Source organism: Balaenoptera physalus (assembly GCF_965194825.1).
Source record: "Balaenoptera physalus genome assembly, chromosome: 15".
NCBI classification, from domain to species: domain Eukaryota; kingdom Metazoa; phylum Chordata; class Mammalia; order Artiodactyla; family Balaenopteridae; genus Balaenoptera; species Balaenoptera physalus.
Window position 1 is genome coordinate 2723018 of NC_138894.1, and position 18010 is coordinate 2741027.

Here is an 18010-nt window from a genome sequence, read left to right on the forward strand (position 1 = left end):
TTGTAAAGCAATTATACTCCAACAAAGATCTATTAAAAAATAAATAAATAAAGTAAAAAATTAAAAAAAAAGAATGAAATATTGCCATTTGCAGCAACATGGATGGACCTAGAGAATATCATACTAAGTGAAGTAAGTCAGATGGAGAAAGACGACTATTATGTGATATCACTTATATGTGGAATCTAAAAAAATAATACAAATGAATTTATTTACGAAACAGAAACAGACTCACAGACATAGAAAACAAACTTATGGTTACCAAAGGGGAAAGAGGAAGGGAGGGATAAATTAGGAGTATGGGATTAAGAGATACACACTATTATATATAAAACAGATAAACAACAAGGATTTACTGTATAGCACAGGGAACTATATTCAATATCTTGTAATAACCTATAATGGAAAAGAATCTGAAAAAAAATATAACCGAATCACTGGGCTGTATACCTGAAACTAGCACAACATTGTAAATCAAGTATACTTCAAAAAAAAAAAAAAAAAAGAAGAAAGAAAGAGTTGAGTGTGTAAAAGTGGAGTACGGATGAAGAAGTTACCTGTAATAAGGTTCCGTGATACCCTCAGTTTTACTATCAGGCACTTTATTGATATTTACTCTTTGTGCTTCTCCAAAATAATTTTTACTTAACATCCCCAGAACAACTGTCTGACAACCACAGAGATGGATTTTGGATTCCTTGGATTTTGCTTCGTTTGTGATTTTCCTGTCTGTCCCCTAACTTATTAAAGCACACACACGCAACATCCTTAGCATTTTGGTCTGGCTTACTAAACTGACATCTTTCAGAGCTTGCTGGATGATAAGACCTTCTACGAGCTCCGATGCAAGTAAATTAATGTCATTGTTAACCCCAGACCTTAGGTCAGCTCAGGTTTCCTGCATTTGTAAGTGAAACTGGAGCACGTGACTCAACCGATTTTGACAACACAGCTTCCTAAAGAACAAGAACAAAAGCAAAACTATGGTAGTGATATATTAATAACTGCAGGATGAGTTTGTACTTATATTGATAGTTTTTCAAAAAAATATACAAAATATATTTTTATAAGACAGATTATTTTTTGGATACAATTTCAGGATATCCTGATTCTGCTTCGCATCAGGCATCCATCATGTTACAGAAGCATAATGTTATCCCCAAGGGTTTAACATTCTTTCTTTTTGCCATAAGCAGTAATACTTCTTAAACAAAGAACCCAAACTCTGCAAAAAAAAAAAAAAAAAAAGAAAGGAAGAAATAGGAATCCTTAGAATTCCAATATTAATCTGTCTTCTACGTTCTTTAGAAAAGGCTCTAATTTAATATTTTTGTTACTGCTATTAATTATGCTGATACATTTGTATTTTCTCCCAATTCATTATAATCTATATTCAGCAGTGTTTCTGAATCTGTGGAAGGAAAGATATTTTTATTGCAAAGATGAATTAGTTATTATTTTAAAAAGCTGAAAAATAAGCCTATTTTGCTCTCAATCTGCTTATTCTTTGCTTTTTAGAATGTTAACTCATGTTTCAAAGTCTTAGAAATAAAGCAGGATATACGATAACATCCTTTGCCATAGTCCATCAGCCTCCTTCCTAAACTTCCTGAAATGTAGTTCACTGGCAATTATGCTTACATGTGTTATAATTGTGGCTATGTTTCATTGTTTCAACAACACCAGCCTTAACTCTATTCAGTATTTTTCCTTTGACAGAATCGTCAAGTTCTCACCTCATTCTCCAGGATGCTAACACTTCCCCTGTCCCGTCCAAGGACTCCCGGGGTGACTTTCTGTCCTCTTCCTTCCCCTCCACAATTTTCCTTTCTCAATTTCCACACTCAGTGTATTATTGCACCCAGTGACAGCATAAATCATGGTTTCTGCCCAAGAGCTTTTATTGTCTTTTCCTTGAGCCCTGAATAAATGCCTTCATCACTTTTTCAGGATTTGTGAACTGAAATATCAATCAATCATCAAATACTTATTGAATTTTATTATGAGCTCAGCACCTTGCTGGAATTTTATAAGGATATAATAGTATTTCATCTTACCGCTTCTATTCATTTTATATCTCTGGGTGCTATTTGTTATTTTTGTCTGATATTATAAGTGCCTACATTTCACGGGTCGAGTACTAAATACAGTGGAATAGACTTTCCCCTCAACCCTAAGTTTCATAGCTTCTAAATCTTCCTGGTTTTCCTTTCTACGTTTGCAGTCACTGCTCTTACACCGTTCCCGTTTTCTCTTGTGTTTTCTGGCCACAGGTGAGGTTTCAGGTGCTCTCATCTCCACTGGACTATGACTTTTGGTCTTTGGACATTAATCATCTTCTGTCTTGAGCCTCTAAAATGCTCTTTTTTTGACAAGGCTGCTCTTTCAGAATTTTATTCCATGTCCAACTATGCTTTTCTAATTTTTCCTGTGATTCTACCACTGTCGTACTTGGAATGGAATTGGAAGAATTAGGCAAGGAATAAAATGTGTGTGTGTGTGTGTGTGTGAGAGAGAGAGAGAGACAGAGAGAGACAGAAACAGAGAGACAGAGAGTCAGAGAGAGACAAAGAGAGAGAGAGGAGAGAGAGCGAGACAGAGAGAGGAAAGGGAGGGAAGGAGGAGGGAGGGAACCAGATGACAGCATGAGCTGACTTGACTTGTATTCGCTGCTCCTTAGAGACTCAAAATGGGTGTATCTGTAGTTTAGTCAATACTTTTGCATTTATGTGTTATTTGATCCAACAGTTACGTACTGAGAACATGTTATATGTTAGGAGCTGTATTAGGCACCTCCCCCCAGGATGCACATGTAGATCGTCGCACTAGGGAGTAATAGGGACCCGCTGTAGGGATTGGGGAGAAGGTAGGTAAAAATGTCACTAAGCTTTCCTACCATTTTTGTATTTTTCTTCATTGCTGCAAACGGTGCTGTTTCCTGGAGTTCTGAAAAGTTGTTTCTGACAATTTCTTTTTGTCTTTTGATGCCTCCTGGGGATAAGAGCTTGGAGCTGCCACTTTGCTAATTTGCTGAATCACTTCTCTCACATACATTGAAGAAAGCCATTGATGTTTGCAGGGCAAGTTTGCCATAAAAAGAGAATTTATTAAAATTGCATTTTGTGGTTATAAAAACTTCAAGGGAGTTTTTATGTGTGAGGAAATGTCAGGTAAATCAAAATAAACTGCAGCGTGACACAGCCTAAGAGAGAGGGCTCTGCTGACACCGGTGGGAATAACAGAGAAAGATGCAGAGGAAACTGAACTCCAGAAGTGCAGTGTCTCCTGAAGAGATGCAGGTAGCCCTGTGACACAGGCAGGTAAGTCCTGCATTACTCGCGGTAACTACGATCATCATCACACCTCTAATATGCACCAGCTCTCTTGTAGAGCCCTGTGTTAGGTGCTGGTGTTAAAGAGGAGGAAAAGACAAAGAACACATCTGCAGTGCTCAATCTCAACTGTACATTAGATTCATCCTGCTTGTATCTTTTTGATATTGAAATATAGACATTGTCCCTAGAAAATTAGATTATACAGTTTTAAACATTAAGGTGGGCGAAAGTGCTGTAACCAATAGGCCCCCAATTTTGTGGCTTAATAAAGTTTATTTCATTCATATGGCAGCTCAAAGGTCTAGATCAGCCTGGGCGGGCAGAGGGGGGGTCACTGCACATGGAGATCCATGGATCCAGGCTCTTTATCACGCGGCTAATCCACCTCCTCGAGCAATGCTGCTCAGAGAACTTTCTACAGAGGTGGAAAGATTCTGTATTCATGTTCTCCAATTATGGTGGCCACTCACCTTAGTGCTTGAACTATGGCTAGTGTGACAGAAGAGCCAAATGGTTAATTTGATTTAATCTTTAATTTTAATTTAGTTCATTTACATTTAGATAGCCACATGTGGCTAGGAGTTACTGTTTCGGACGGAAGCTTCTTTAATCACCTGCATGATCAAGGCTAGACGTCTATGTCCAGGTACTGGTCAGCCTAAGAAAAGATAGCTTAGATGAGGCACAGCGCATGAAGGGACCAAGGTGACACACCCATATGGCAATGTTAGTAGCATACCCGATGCTGCATAGCAAGTGAATACTTTGTAAATGCTGAGTAACTTAGATGACATGAAGCTCGTAGCTCATGTCAATCAGACGCACACGAATCAGAGCTCTTACCCAGTGTCAAGCTGCACTAATAATATTAAGAACTCAAGTTAATGCAAAGCACAGATGAAGTACGGAGAGTCTGGGACTTTCAGAGCACCTTCTATTACTGTTTTGTTTTTGCAGAGTTATATCTTACTCTGACTCAGACTGACATATGAGGTCTCCAAGGGATGTGTGAATTCACGTCACTCACACATAATACATGTTTATGTTATGCTGAAGTCTTTTCAGACAGCTGCATAGCTAGTTATATTCAGGGATATTCAGAGAGCTACATTTTAAAGGGAGCTATGTTTCCTAAACTCAGAGTTCCTTACCATGAGTGATCCTACACAGCCCGATGCAAGCACCCAATAGACAAGGACTCTCCAGCGAGCAAACACAGTTAATTCATTTGTTGGAAGATCCGTCATGAGCCTTGTCCCAGGAAATTTGATGAGGTCACCTTCTTTCCTTCCTGCTGGTGTTGCTTCCACGTCAACAGGAGAGGATGAATCACAAACATTTAGTTCCCCACGCAGCTCAAGATTTCCCACGCTCTCATTCCGCAATTCATCCAAAACGTGGATTGAGCCTTTCCCACATGTAGGGCTTAAGCCATGTGGTGGCTTGTGTTCCAAGCCCAGTGACTCCACACTTGCTATGAGAGTTTTGAGCCTTTGCTTATTATCTGTTAAATAGGGATAATTACACCTGCTTCATAAGGTGGTTACAAGGAATTGCCCTAAAATAAGCCACATTGTAAACTTGTAGCAACTATTCTATAAGTTTTAGCTGCTAATTTATCATTGTTTTGTTAGTGACTATAATTTCTGAAGGAAGGCGAGCAGGTTCTCCTATTTCTCTGCTAGACATTAATATTCCTAAAGAAAAGAAATAACAGTTTTTCTAGATGCTATATGATGTGAAAATTTCCTTCACATATTCTGATCTCCCTACCCATTTTTACTTTTTTTTATTCTCCAATTAATAAAAAAAAAAAAAACTCATAGAATTCTACTGTATCTAAATATTGAGAAAACCAGAAACTCCAAGATCTGGGAATACCGACATAACTAAGATAAGACTTTCCCTGTAAGTGATATCACGCTGCAGAATGGTGGTGCTCTGTGTAAGGTATGTACAAAGGACTGTGCGTGGAAAAGGCTGGGAAGAAAGCAGTTCTTTTCTGGCACATTTGAGTAGGATCCAGGTTGGTGACTACATTTTCCAGGCAGAGAAATGGGAAGACTTTGAAATCCTATGGCTCTCAGTAGAGTAACCTGCCCTGCTTATAGCAGAGGCTGAAAGTTGTCTCTTGATAATTTGTGAAGAGATTGCAGAGTCTCCCATATAAGAAGTTATTACAAACACACCTGATCCCTAGGCAGACTTGCAAAAAAAACCTGAGGCACTAGCACAGCTCTGTTTTGGCATATCTGAATATCCCCTCTCAGCAGTTGCCAGATATGTCTGCCTCTGTTGGGATGCTGAAAAAATGTCACCTCTCGGTTGAATGAACTCACTGCTAGCTGGAGCGGAAGACCCCTAGTTTACGCCTCTAGACTGGCAACAGCGAATGACAAATGGTAGAACAGAATTCTGGAATCAGAATGACATTAAAGGCTCTGTCTTAGATGGTTTACCTTATTTGCCACCAACCAAATAACTCAATCCAGTTGAGTGATAGTTTCTAAAGCCTGTTGGAATGATGACCTGGTTAGGGTTGCAGTAGAGAGCAACTCATTAAGACTTACAGAAAACAATTGTCTTCACTAGAGCTTTCTTCTTTTCACTTTTTGCTCTCTAACCACTAAAAGAAAATTTAAGAATGAATATTAGTGAGTTTTACTTTCTGAAAGCACCTCTTCTTGTCAAAGAAAAAATTACACCTTCTAGCTTTTGTTGCACTGGGGCTTTTGTTTTGTTTTGCTTTTGTTGTTATCTTTAAAAAAATTTTTTTTGTTTTTTTTGGCCGTGCTGTGCAGCTTGCGGGGATCTTAGTTCCTGGACCAGGGATTGAACCTGGGCCCATGGCAGTGAAAGGGCCGAGTCCTAACCGCTGGACCGCCAGGGAATTCCCTGTTATCGTTTAAGATTTTGTTTTTCCACGTCAGAGATTTAGTATATATATCACCTTAACCATCATCTTAACAGTTTACCATTACATACACACACACTGTATATGTATATGTGTATGTATGTATATGCGTATGTATTCATAATTCAGCGAGACCAGGAATTGTATGTTGGGGATGCTTTAAATGAAGAGCACGTGGTCCAGACCAGCAGCAATGCACATATACACACACACACACACGTACATGCATTTTGTGAGAGATGCATTCTGTCTGGGGAGCCGCCGCATCCTTAAAGACCTCTGTGCTTGCTCTTCCCTGATCCCATTGGTTCTGTTTTAACGGAGAATCTTGATGAAAAGAGCATGTGATGAAATTTTAGTCCCAGTTACAAAGAACTCAGAGACAGAGGTTTGGGTTTGGAGCCCAGCTTTGCCCCTGACGACGTGGCCCTCAGCCAGTCCTCCTTGGTAAGCCTCAGCGATCTCACCTGCGTTTTGGGGTGAGATCACCAGCTAGTGAGTCTGTGAGGGTCAAGTGGGAGGATGTGCTACAGAATCTGGGAAACGTTCTTCAAGGATGTAACCAAGCTCGGAGACATGGTCGGTTTTACTTGACTGTAATCTGATTTCTTTTTTAAAAAATTTTATTGAAGTACAGTTGATTTACATTGTTGTGTTAATTTCTTCTGTATAGCAAAGTGACTCAGTTATATATATATATATATATAATATATAATATTATATATATGAATATGTATATATATTTTCTCCCATTCCGTAAGTTGTCTTTTCATTTTGTTTATGGTTTCCTTTGCTGTGCAACCAAACCATGATGGAAAAGAATATATATATATGTATATATACACATATATGTGTGTGTATATATATATTCGATATATATATACATACATATATGTGTATCTATACATAAATATATATGCATATATACATAAATATATATGTATATATACATAAATATATATATGTATATATACATATATGTGTGTGTGTGTGTGTATATATATATATTCTTTTCTATCATGGTTTGGTTGCACAGCAAAGGAAACCATAAACAAAATGAAAAGACAACTTACGGAATGGGAGAAAATATTTGCAAATGATGCAACCGACAAGGGCTTAATTTCCAAAATATACAAACAGCTCACGAATCTGATTTCTATTTCTCATTTCATGATGTTCATTTTTGGCCATTCCAGTGGGTTTTTGAGGCACTTCATGAATTCATAATTCCGTAAGACCAAGAATTGCCTGTTGAGGATAGTTTCAACCAACAGCATGTGGTCCAGGCCAGCAGAAATATAACGTGAGCCACATTAAGACAGCAAGAAGAAATAGGTAAAATTAATTTAAAAAATATGTTTTATGTAACCCAATACATCCCAAATATTATAATTCCAAGGGTAATAATACAAAAAAGAATTAGTGAGATATTTTACTGGGTTTTTTTCATACCACGTCTTCAAAGTCTAGTGTGCATTTTGTATTCACAGTAGATCTCCTTTTGGACTGGCCACCCTTCACGTGCTCAGCTGCCACGTTGGGGGAAAGACCATTGGACGGAAGAGGTCTGGGCTTCCCCAAAGGCAAATCCCATTGTCCTTCACTTTGCACTAAGCACTACACCATCTTCATTTGTGTATAATAAGGTGTAAACTTGTATTAAAATTCCATGTCAAATGACTAATTGTTTTTCCTACCATGAGAGGCAACCAGGGGGATGGGAGGGTCATAGTCAAATATTACTGCTGCTTTGAACACTTCTGAGTTAGAAGGAAAGAGAGGCAATTTTTCTTCTTTTCTTTCTTCCCCCAAATTACATACTGGATTTATTAATCCTCTCCATCACTCTGCCTAAATAATTGTGTCACTCCTTTTTAAAAATGCTGCAATTACTATGAAATTGTTGATTAAACTGTAATTTGATTTTGGATTTAACATGCAGCTCAGAGTATAATTCTTGTGTAATGGCCCTCTTTCCTGGTCATGTGCTTTCATTTACAAAGAACAGCTATGCAACGTCTGTGTCATCACACATAAGTGACTATAATCGCTGCTGATGGGTGTGCTGAAGTTGAGCAAATAGAAAAGTAATTTTTCATGTTCCATTTTAGCAAAGGCCGTTTCTGGGGAGTCATGCACTATGAGGGCAGCGCAGGGACCACCAATAACTAGAAGTGCCCCCCAGACCTCGACAGCTGAAGCGAGGAGGCTGTAAGTGTCCTCACTCCGTTTTCCAGCTAAGCTCAAGGTCATATTCAAAGAAATTCTAAGCACAACATTTCTTGGCTTTATGGATACAAGTGACCTGGCACCAAGGTGTCCAGAGCAGTAAACAGGGCTAAGACTTAGTTAGAAAGAGTCAAAGGGGAAACCAATCATTTTCTAATTCACTGGTTTACTTAACAAGAGTTTTCATAAACATTTACTACGTGTGAGCCAGCATTCTACAAAGCGACAGTGGAAGTCTGATATCATATCATCATCCACAGAACCTGAAATCACCTAAGAGAAAAGAAATCGACCCAAATAACTATAGTGCAGAGCAATATGAGAAATGTGTGAATAAGAACCAGGTTGTTCAGAGGAAGGAGAAAGCGTTGCTTGCTTAGTAATCAAGGGGGGCTTCCAGGAGGAGGGGGCATGAGGAATGGAGGATTTGGATGGACAAAAATTGGAAAATGGAAATTCCACTTTGGTTTGGCGATAGGGTTTAGCTAGAAGGATAGGTTTGTAACAGGTTAAAGGACGGGATGGGATGGTTGGGTACCAGACTCGGAGATTTGAGCCTCGTCTGGCAGAACAAGCACCCTGAGGCCGCAGCAGGTAGGTTGTTTTGTGCCGTGATTGGAATGGTGATCGAGGGATGTTTTATCCAGCAGTGGCGTCCACTGGGAGGAGGGATGTCCGCAGCAGGGTTGGGGAGAGTTTACTGCAATGGGCCAAGAATGCAGAAGCAGGGCCTGCACTAAGTTGGTAGCAGTGGGAGCAGGGGCTGTAGCAGGAAGGTGTGATTGTGGGTCTGGACGTGAGCATCGCACAGAAGAAGGGGAGGGGGAGGAGAGGCTGACCCAGGTCTCAAGCCGGGAGACAGAAAAGGCTCATAGAAGTACTGTCTTCACAAGATGAGACTGTAGTGAAATCGGTCATGTGCGTTGAACTTGGGACGCTCAAAACTGCCCTCAGGGAAGGCTGGCAAAACAGCCCGAAGATGTCCACGTCCTAATCCCTAGAACCTGTAAATGTTACTTTATATGGTTTAATAAAAAGCTTTGCAGATGTTATTAAGTTTGAGATCTGGAGATCCGGGGTTCATCCCCAGTGGTCAGGGTGGGCTGTTATGGGTCCTTGTAAGACAGAACAAAGGGAGAAGGGACACACAGAAGAGAGACGGCAGTGAGGCCAACACCGCGGAGGGAGACGTAAAGATGCTGATCTGTGGGCAGCTGCGGCGGAGGAGGGGCCCCCAATACGGGGAGTGCAGCTCTGCATCTGGAAAGGCGAGGAGACAGATCCCCCAGGGGGTCTCGGGAGGGAGTTGTGACCCAGGGAGACCGACTTCAGACCTCTAGTCCCCAGCACTGCAAGAGAGCAAATTGGCATTCTTTTAGACCACCACGTTTGTGGTCATTTGTTATAGCAGCCCTAGGAAACTATGACAGAAGACATCGCCAGAACATGGGAAAGGTGGGGGTGAAGCAAAGAAGACCAAGGCCAGAGGCCAAGAAGCAGGGAGGGTCTGCGGACGTGGGGTGGAGGGGTGAAAGGGGTGAAAGGGGGGAAGGGAGGGGAGAGCTTTGGGTCGTCCACATTGGGGTCAGCGGAGGGGGGGAAAAGGGATCTGGCCATGACATGAGAAGCAGTTGTTGAAGACCTAAGAGGAAAGTAAGGTGGCCGAGATACTCAGGATAAGATGATCTAGGTTTGAAAACAAGACAAAACAAAACAAAGGGGGAAAACTCTTTAAAGAATTTCAGAGGTGGAGAACGTAGCAGGTGGAGACGCTAATGGACGTTCCTGGAGGGAATTCCCACGAGGCCCTTTCAGACCAGCTAAGGCTGACGAGGGCATCCCTGTGACTGGAGAAGAAGAGCCAGTCCAGGGTTGCTACAGCCGTGATGCTTCAGGAAAAGCTCCAAGAGCTGAAGCACACAGTTCTTTTTAGCTGTAAAACACTGGATACAGACACAATAAAAGGAGAGACATTTTTAAAATTCAAAGTGAACTTTTAAGTAAAATTCATGCTTTTCAGGAATCAAGTGTTAGTGAATTCGAGCCCACGTTAAGATTTTCAAAGTAGAATTTGGCAAGTAAACTGATTCACTAACCCTAAACATTTTCCCTCATTCCTTCCCTACTTCAGATTAAAATTTTCACCCTATTTATTTTAGAACATGTGATGGCCAACTTTATATCTAGCGGGAGGTGATTCCAAAACATCATTTGCTTTGAACCAGAAACTTATTTTTCTCCAGAGAAATATTATTGTGAATAATGCTTGGGGAACCCAGACCAGCTCCCTCAAATCTCAGCACACACAATAAGATGAAAGAGTGTTGATGTGAGCCCCAAGCTGGAGCTCCAGTGAGCTCTGAGCTCCCTTGAGCTGCAGGCCTGAATTTCTCCTCATCCTGATGGAAATTCCACACTGTCTGAGCTCTAAGCTCTGTCCCCCTAAATCCTAGAGGACAAAGGAGTTGATTCAGGGCCTTGCAAACTCCCCTTGCCACAAAGTAGCATGATGAAAAACAGAATCTTATAAAAAAAAAAAGCAATACCTGGGGACTCCCCTGGACTCCGGCTGCAGGACCACTGGACAGCTGGTGGGACCAGGAGGTGGTGACCGTCACATACGTGGTCCCCAGGCCAGGCTGCACATGCAGTGCCTCCTGCACTTGCCATCAGAGGAATTCTCTTGGTGCTTGACTTCGAGCCCAGACTGAGATCTGGGCCCAGGATCACAGGAAAGGGGTTGGAAGAAAAGAACAAGGATTCCAGTACACAGGAGAGCATCCGTTGTGACCCAGGTGGCCAGGATTTGTGGCCGAGAAGTAATAGCTGAGAGGGGAGACATCTGGGCCAGTAATTCTGTCTACCTCCACCTCTGTGTGCCCCTCACTCCGCCCTCCCTGCTCTGTGCCCTGGCAGCTGACCCTGCCTGGGTAGTCCTGCCAGCTGGTCACCGGGAAGCAAGGGCCCGAGAACGGTGGCAGCTCCCTCCTCTTCACATCTCTTTGCACCGAGCCTGTGTCTCTGCCAGCAGCTCGGTCTTTCCTTGGTTACCTCTCCTGCCGGGCAGCCCTCACTGCCCGCTCCAGGGAGGGTAACAGCTGGTCCCCGGGTGCCCCAATATCCCTTGTTTTTCCTTGAACCTACTCACATGCCCCTGTCTAGTATCTGGTCGTTTTATTAGCGTCTCTTTGTTTGAACCATTTGGGCTGAATTAAGTTTCCTGCTGGGACACTCGTCACCTAAAGGTCAGAGAATGGTGTTCAGTCTTCCGTCCCCCACTAGCCCACCCCACTAAGGGGACCCTGAAGTGCCACCCCGTGCTCCTTCTCCCCCCACCTCCTACATGGGAGATACCCTTTCATGCCTAACACAAGTTACTCGGAGCCACGTGACTAAGGAATAGAGAGAAAGGGAGTAGGTTGGAAAGAGAGAGAAAAGAAGTGCTGCTGGGAGCTTAATTTGCAAAGCGAAGTAATGTCAGAGTGTGGGAGGAGAGGGTGGGAAAATAAAAGACAATTCGGGGCTTTCTGTAGACTCTGAAACTACATACCCTTCATGGATTTTTAGAAAACCATATATAGATCTTCACTTATTTTGGTTGTTGATCTGTTTCTGTTTTTACTGACATGTAATTGACACATAATATTATATTAGTTGCAGGTGTACAACTTGATGATCTGGTATTTGTATATACTGTAAAATGATCACCGCAGTAAGTCCAGCTAACATCCATCACCACACATAGTTACAGTTTTTATTCTTGCAAGGAGAACTTTTAAGATTTACTCTCTTGGCAATTTTCAGATGTAGAGTATTATTAACTATAGTCATCATGCTGTGCACTACATCCCCAGGACTTATTTTATAACTGGAAGTTTGTACCTTTTGACCACCTTCACACATTTCACCAGTATGGAGATTCCTCAAAAAGATCAGAGTAGAACTACCCTATCATCCATCAATTCCACTACTGGTTATTTATCTGAAGGAAACGAAGACACTAATTGGAAAAGATATCTGCACCCCCATGTTCATTGCAGGATTATTTACAAAAGCCAAGACATGGAAATGGCCCAGGTGTCCATCAGTGGATGAACAGATAAAGAAAATGTAGATATATAGTCATAGCTATAGATATATACAATGGAATGTTATTCCTCCATAAACAGAAAGGAAATCTTGCCATTCGCTACAACATGGATGGACCTTGAAGGCATTATGCTAAATGAAATAAGTCAAACAGAGAAAGATAAATACTGTAGGATCTGTTTTTTTGTCTAAATTTTTGATCTGTGGTTAAATCATGCAGGTTCTGGATGTATCAGGGTTTCATTTTTGGATAACGACATTTTTCTCCCTCTATAGAAGTGGAGCTCTTTTCTGAACAAAATTAGGTATCTTGAAGCCCCCTCCGCACATCCAATCCACTATCCCACATCCTTCCCAGAACGCTTTCTGAATGGGTGGGGGTGGGTGCAGCAGGTCTGTTTTTTCCAGCCTAGTTCGTGGGCTTAAATGCCGGGCTTGCACTACCTATTTAGCAAGGATGCCGTGGCATTTCCCTGACAAAAACTGGAGACATTCACATCATTAGTCATCTTTTCCACCATTACATTGGGTTTAATTTCAGGCTCACCCATGACCCAATGCTTTTTTCATTGCTTGATTTTTGACATCCATCAGGAAGGATCTTATTCATTCACTCCCCGAGGCAGTTATTTCCTGAGCTTTCACCGTTATGGACTCTTCTAGAACTCCGGAAGGCATCCTATAATTATCAACATCTGATGACTTAAGTATTTTTTGCTATTTCTTAATGTCTCTTTAGCCTTTTTTTGCATGCATTTCTCTTATTGCCATTTAATTTATGTTACAAGTATAACTTTGGAGCTGAAAATAGCATTAAAGCTCATTTACTAACCCATCCACCCACCCCCTCAATTAGCATCAGAAAATCAGACTCTCAGACTAGTTAAATGATTTTCACAGGGCAAGACGGCTAATTACCGAAAAATCAAAAGCTGGAACCGAGTCTTCCTATGTCTCAGGCCAAGATAACAACACTTTACTAATGTTGGATATTTTTTCATTTCTTTCAGAGTCTGATTTATTATACCTTCATTTATTCCTAAACAATACAAACAGCAAGACGAAATCTGGATATTAAACCTCTGGGAGTTTGATTTGTATTCAGAGCATGTTCTTGGATCTGTTCATTTCCTACAGACTAGATTTAGAGTAAAGATAAACAGGTTGATACACTGTCTTGCCCACCTCAGATAGAAGTCAGAGATCACGTAAGTGATGGATTTGGGAACCCAAACTGACAGGATATCTTAAATGTGTATGGAGAGTTTTGGTAAACAAGTCGGCCTGTAGTTATCTGTTGGCATCTTTGAGAGAGCAGCTCTGTGTAATGAGTGCAAAAGTGCTCTGTCGCTGGTGGTATAGGTGGGAGAGGTTTGCTATGGTTTCGTCTCCTAGGAACTTAGAGTCTAAAATAACACCAAACGCTTATTATATCGTTTTGATACCCAAAAGGGCAGAAAAGCACACACACACAAACAGCCTAAAAATGTAATAAATGTGAATAAATATATGTGAGGGATGATCATTTATTTCTTTAAGACAGTAAGCTGTTCTACTTCAATGATATCATAAAGAGAGAGCAAAGGGAAACAAAGATAGAATATTTAATAAATCTAGCTGTAAAAGTATTACGGATATGTAGGTAGAGATATAAATGTACACCCACAATAATTGACATCTTCTTTTTGACCTTGTTTTGACCTAGACCTGAGCCCCAATCAGTCTGCAATTCACACTGCCTCATTAGAACTTAATGAGTCAGGTTCAGATCCCTAGTTTTGTCCCTGGCTGCAGACAGCACCAAATGAATTTCCAAGTGGCGACCTGAATTTTTTTTGAGCGGGTCTTAGTAAATCATAGAGAGAGATATTGAAGGGGTTTCTGTTAATACGATTATTTATTATACACTGTTATCTGAGTGTAATTCCACCCAGAACTCAGGCGGTGGCAGGGACTCCGAAGGACCGAGCCGTGATCTCTCCCACACATCCTGTCACCTCCTGCTCAATCCTCAATGCTGTCCATTTGGAAGTCTGCCTCTACACTGTACTTGCAGAGCCCCTTTTTTTAGCCTCTGCAGACCCGCCCGCCACCCACTGGCCCTCCCTGTCACTCTGGAAGGCTCACTGGATGCACCACATCCCTGGGCTCCCTTCCAGGTTCTAGCTGATCCAACCGATGGAGAGTCAGCAGATCAGAGGATAAAGAGAGTCAGGACAGGATGCCTATTTCCCCAGGTCCATCCCTGCAGGGTTGCCTGGGGCTGACGCGGCCTTCGACGGAGGTCACTGCCTCTCTCAAGATGGGACTCTCTGAAAACTCTCTCCACATGCTCATCTGATTTCCAGTAAGTTCTCCCTCCCCTCAGCCCTCTGAGATGAGGCTGTGGTTACATCTCCATGGTTACTAGTTTCAAGCTACTGCACATCTCTAGAGCTATACCTGCATCCTGCTCCCACCATTGCAAATAGTTTCTTATTCGACCTACCTTGAATAATCCTAATTTGAGTATGTTACCTGTTTCCCGCTCTGGCCCTGGCTAATACACCTCTCAAAGTATTGTAGCCCTCTGACAAAAAGTCATTGTTTCCCTTATTTTGTACTTTTGACAAATCCTTGGAAAGTTTAGAGAAAAATCTTTATGCTGGATGGCATTAGATGAGAAGTAGTGAATGTCTTTTCTGTTGTCCGTTCTCCTACTGGAGAATAATTCGAGGTGACTGCCATGGAGACACCACGAAGTCACTGTCACTCCAGACATCTGAGGGCAGAAAAGTGGTGATCCAGTTTTAGAAAGCACTAAATCTTGTACTAAACGGGTGAAGTGAGTAGATACAGGCGAACAAACAAACGAACAAAAACCATTAAAAATATGTTCTCATTCTCTTTAAGCCTTTAGCTGGTTCAAGAGTTTAAAGGCAAGTCTTTAGAAATCACTCCGTTAGTAAGTCAACAGGACTATATGGTGGACAAACACGGAATGACAACTTGAGTAATGAGAAACCTATCAAGGCTGACCGGTCCTCTCTTCTGCAGCATCCTTGTGGGAGTTCTGAGCAGTCTGTGTGGTCCTGTCATCTTGGCTATTTTCTTGGAGGTGACAGGGCAGGATGGCGGTGGAACTTCACCACAGGTTCCTTAAAATGAGCTGCAGTCAATAAAGACCCACTGTTGGGAATGATGAAGTCCGGTGAATCTCATTTCAATGAACTGGTACAAAACCATGATTGTTGCTGCTGAACTTCGAGATAGACTTGGTAACACGTTGAAAAGGAGTCTATCAAAGTCGGAGATGTTTATCCCTGGAAAGAATCCTGAAAAACATCAATGTGGAGTCTTGGTTAAGTTTTCCTGATTATTTGTCTTGAAGGAAATGATGACAGATTATGCCAGTTAACTGGGTATATAGTACAATTTCTGAAATGTTTCCAAATCTAGAATTAATTTTAGTACACCAGAAATGTTGATTATCCATAGAATTCATGGAAGGAATTTGGGCAGGGCTGTATGACAACTATCTTCTGAAATAATAGCACTTTAAAAATAAAATAAGGCATTTTTTGCAGGTAAATACTGCTGACCTTTGAGTGGCTTGAATGTCAGATGCCTCTTCCACAAGCAGTATAAAATATGTAAGTGTGAAAATCCATATTTATATGAAAATCCACACCATTTAATTTGATTATATAAAGAAGCAGATCAAGGAGTTCTTCCAAATCAAAGTTTGCAGTGTGGAATTTGCATAGGCAAACGGTGCCATGTACCAGCATTTCTTGCCTCCCTTCCTTCCCTCCTTCCCTCCCTCCTTTCCTTCCCTCCTTCCCTCCCTTCCTTCCCTCCTTCCCTCCTTCCTTCCCTCCTTCCCTCCCTCCCTCCTTCCTTCCCTCCTTCCCTCCCTCCCTCCCTTCCTTCCCTCCTTCCCTCCCTTCCTTCCCTCCTTCCCTCCCTCCCTCCCTCCTTCCTTCCTTCCCTCCTTCCTTCCACCTGTAGCGCCCCTTATAGTTGCTATTTTTTCTATCCGTCCTCCAGCTCATATGTGATGTCCTTTCAGATTTTGTATCTAATACTTTGATGGTCACAACATTGGTGACCTCACCCTAAGGCGTGTTTTCTTCCGCTCTGCACCATAATACAGAGCTATGTCCCTGGGCTCTATCTGCAGCCTTTAGCTACAGCCTTTAGCAGGACTAAACCCTCTAGATATATTATATATGTTATATATATTATATATTATACATTTTACATATTATATATGTTCCAGGACAGTTTACCTGATGAGAAGTTCAGGAATTTTTAGCTGTTTTCGATTACAGAAGTTGGTTACTTTCTAGGTTTCGAGTGACTTATTTCAATACCTATCTACAAATAAAATTACAAGGGCTTATCTTTTAAAGTTGTTTCTAATTTGGCCAGTACCTCGTAAATCTCTTTACATCTTCTTTCTGTTGGAGTGATCAACTGAGATAAACATCTAGAGCTGTGATTATGAGTGTTATGAATTGGGTCTTCCTCTGAGACGCTTTGGGGTCCCTCTGTGCTGTAAAAAGTAAAGCGTTTCTTATGAAAGACCCATACACCAAATTTATTCCATGAAGGGCCATGTATGGTTTGAAACCCTGAAGACTGCAGACTCGAGAGCTTTGATAGGGTCTCGGCAGAGGTGGACTGAGGTCTCGTGAGGCCTGAAGTTATCACATTTAGAGTCCCTTTTATGGAAAAGAATGTATTATACATTGAAAATTAAGTACAGGGCCTTGGAAGTAGCTGGTGCAACTAAGCTGCCTGAAGCTTGAACTTCATTGACTTATTTGTAAATTCATCTCTGGATCTATGGAAAGATTCTCCCAAGAAACTCAGCCCCAGGCATGCCTGTTGGCCATACTTGCAAAGGGGGATAGTGTTTGAGAAGACTTGGAGCAGCTCACATGTGGGCTCTGAGCGTAACTGGGTGACCTGCACTCAGGTCCTGATGTGTCCCTGCAGGACAATGTACAGCCTTCTTCTAATGGCCCTGCTTTGTCAGTGCCGCTTCTTCTTGGTGTCCTGATTAATCTCTCATTTATCTCTGGATTTGGAGCCCAATCTTGGCTCAACTTACGTGGCTAAGATCTAGAAACTGTACTTGGCTCTTGTGTCTCTCACTTTATATGGGAAACACCAGCCTGGACCATGACACTGACATTGAACACGACCACTTGTAGAAGTTCTTCCCACAGCCTGCTGCTGTCATGCACCAGACCTCAATCCTCTGGATACAGATACTGGTTCAGATTGAGAGTCTTGGGTTGCCTTTCCTTCTTTGCACAGAGTGATGTGGGCTTTTGGCTTGAAGTCAAGTTCTATTGTTGAAATCGTATCTCTAGGTAGGATTCTACCTATTCCATACTTCTTATCCTTCTTTGCAAGTTCAGTACGGTTGCACTTGCCTTGAGAAAAAGCTCAT

General features: G+C 41.6%; 2 long non-coding RNA genes across 2 annotated transcripts in view; one reads left to right on the forward strand and one right to left on the reverse strand.

The window, feature by feature from the left end:
• The window catches only part of LOC309643649, a 245484-nt gene that overhangs the window by 59321 nt on the left and 168153 nt on the right, over window positions 1-18010 (forward strand). The gene's annotated exons all lie outside the window — the stretch shown is intronic.
• LOC309643652 lies at window positions 66-16344 on the reverse strand. Its single transcript, XR_014253948.1, has 2 exons — window positions 10150-16344; window positions 66-9827 (listed from the first exon to the last, which is right to left on the reverse strand). It is a non-coding gene; the product is annotated as an uncharacterized lncRNA (long non-coding RNA).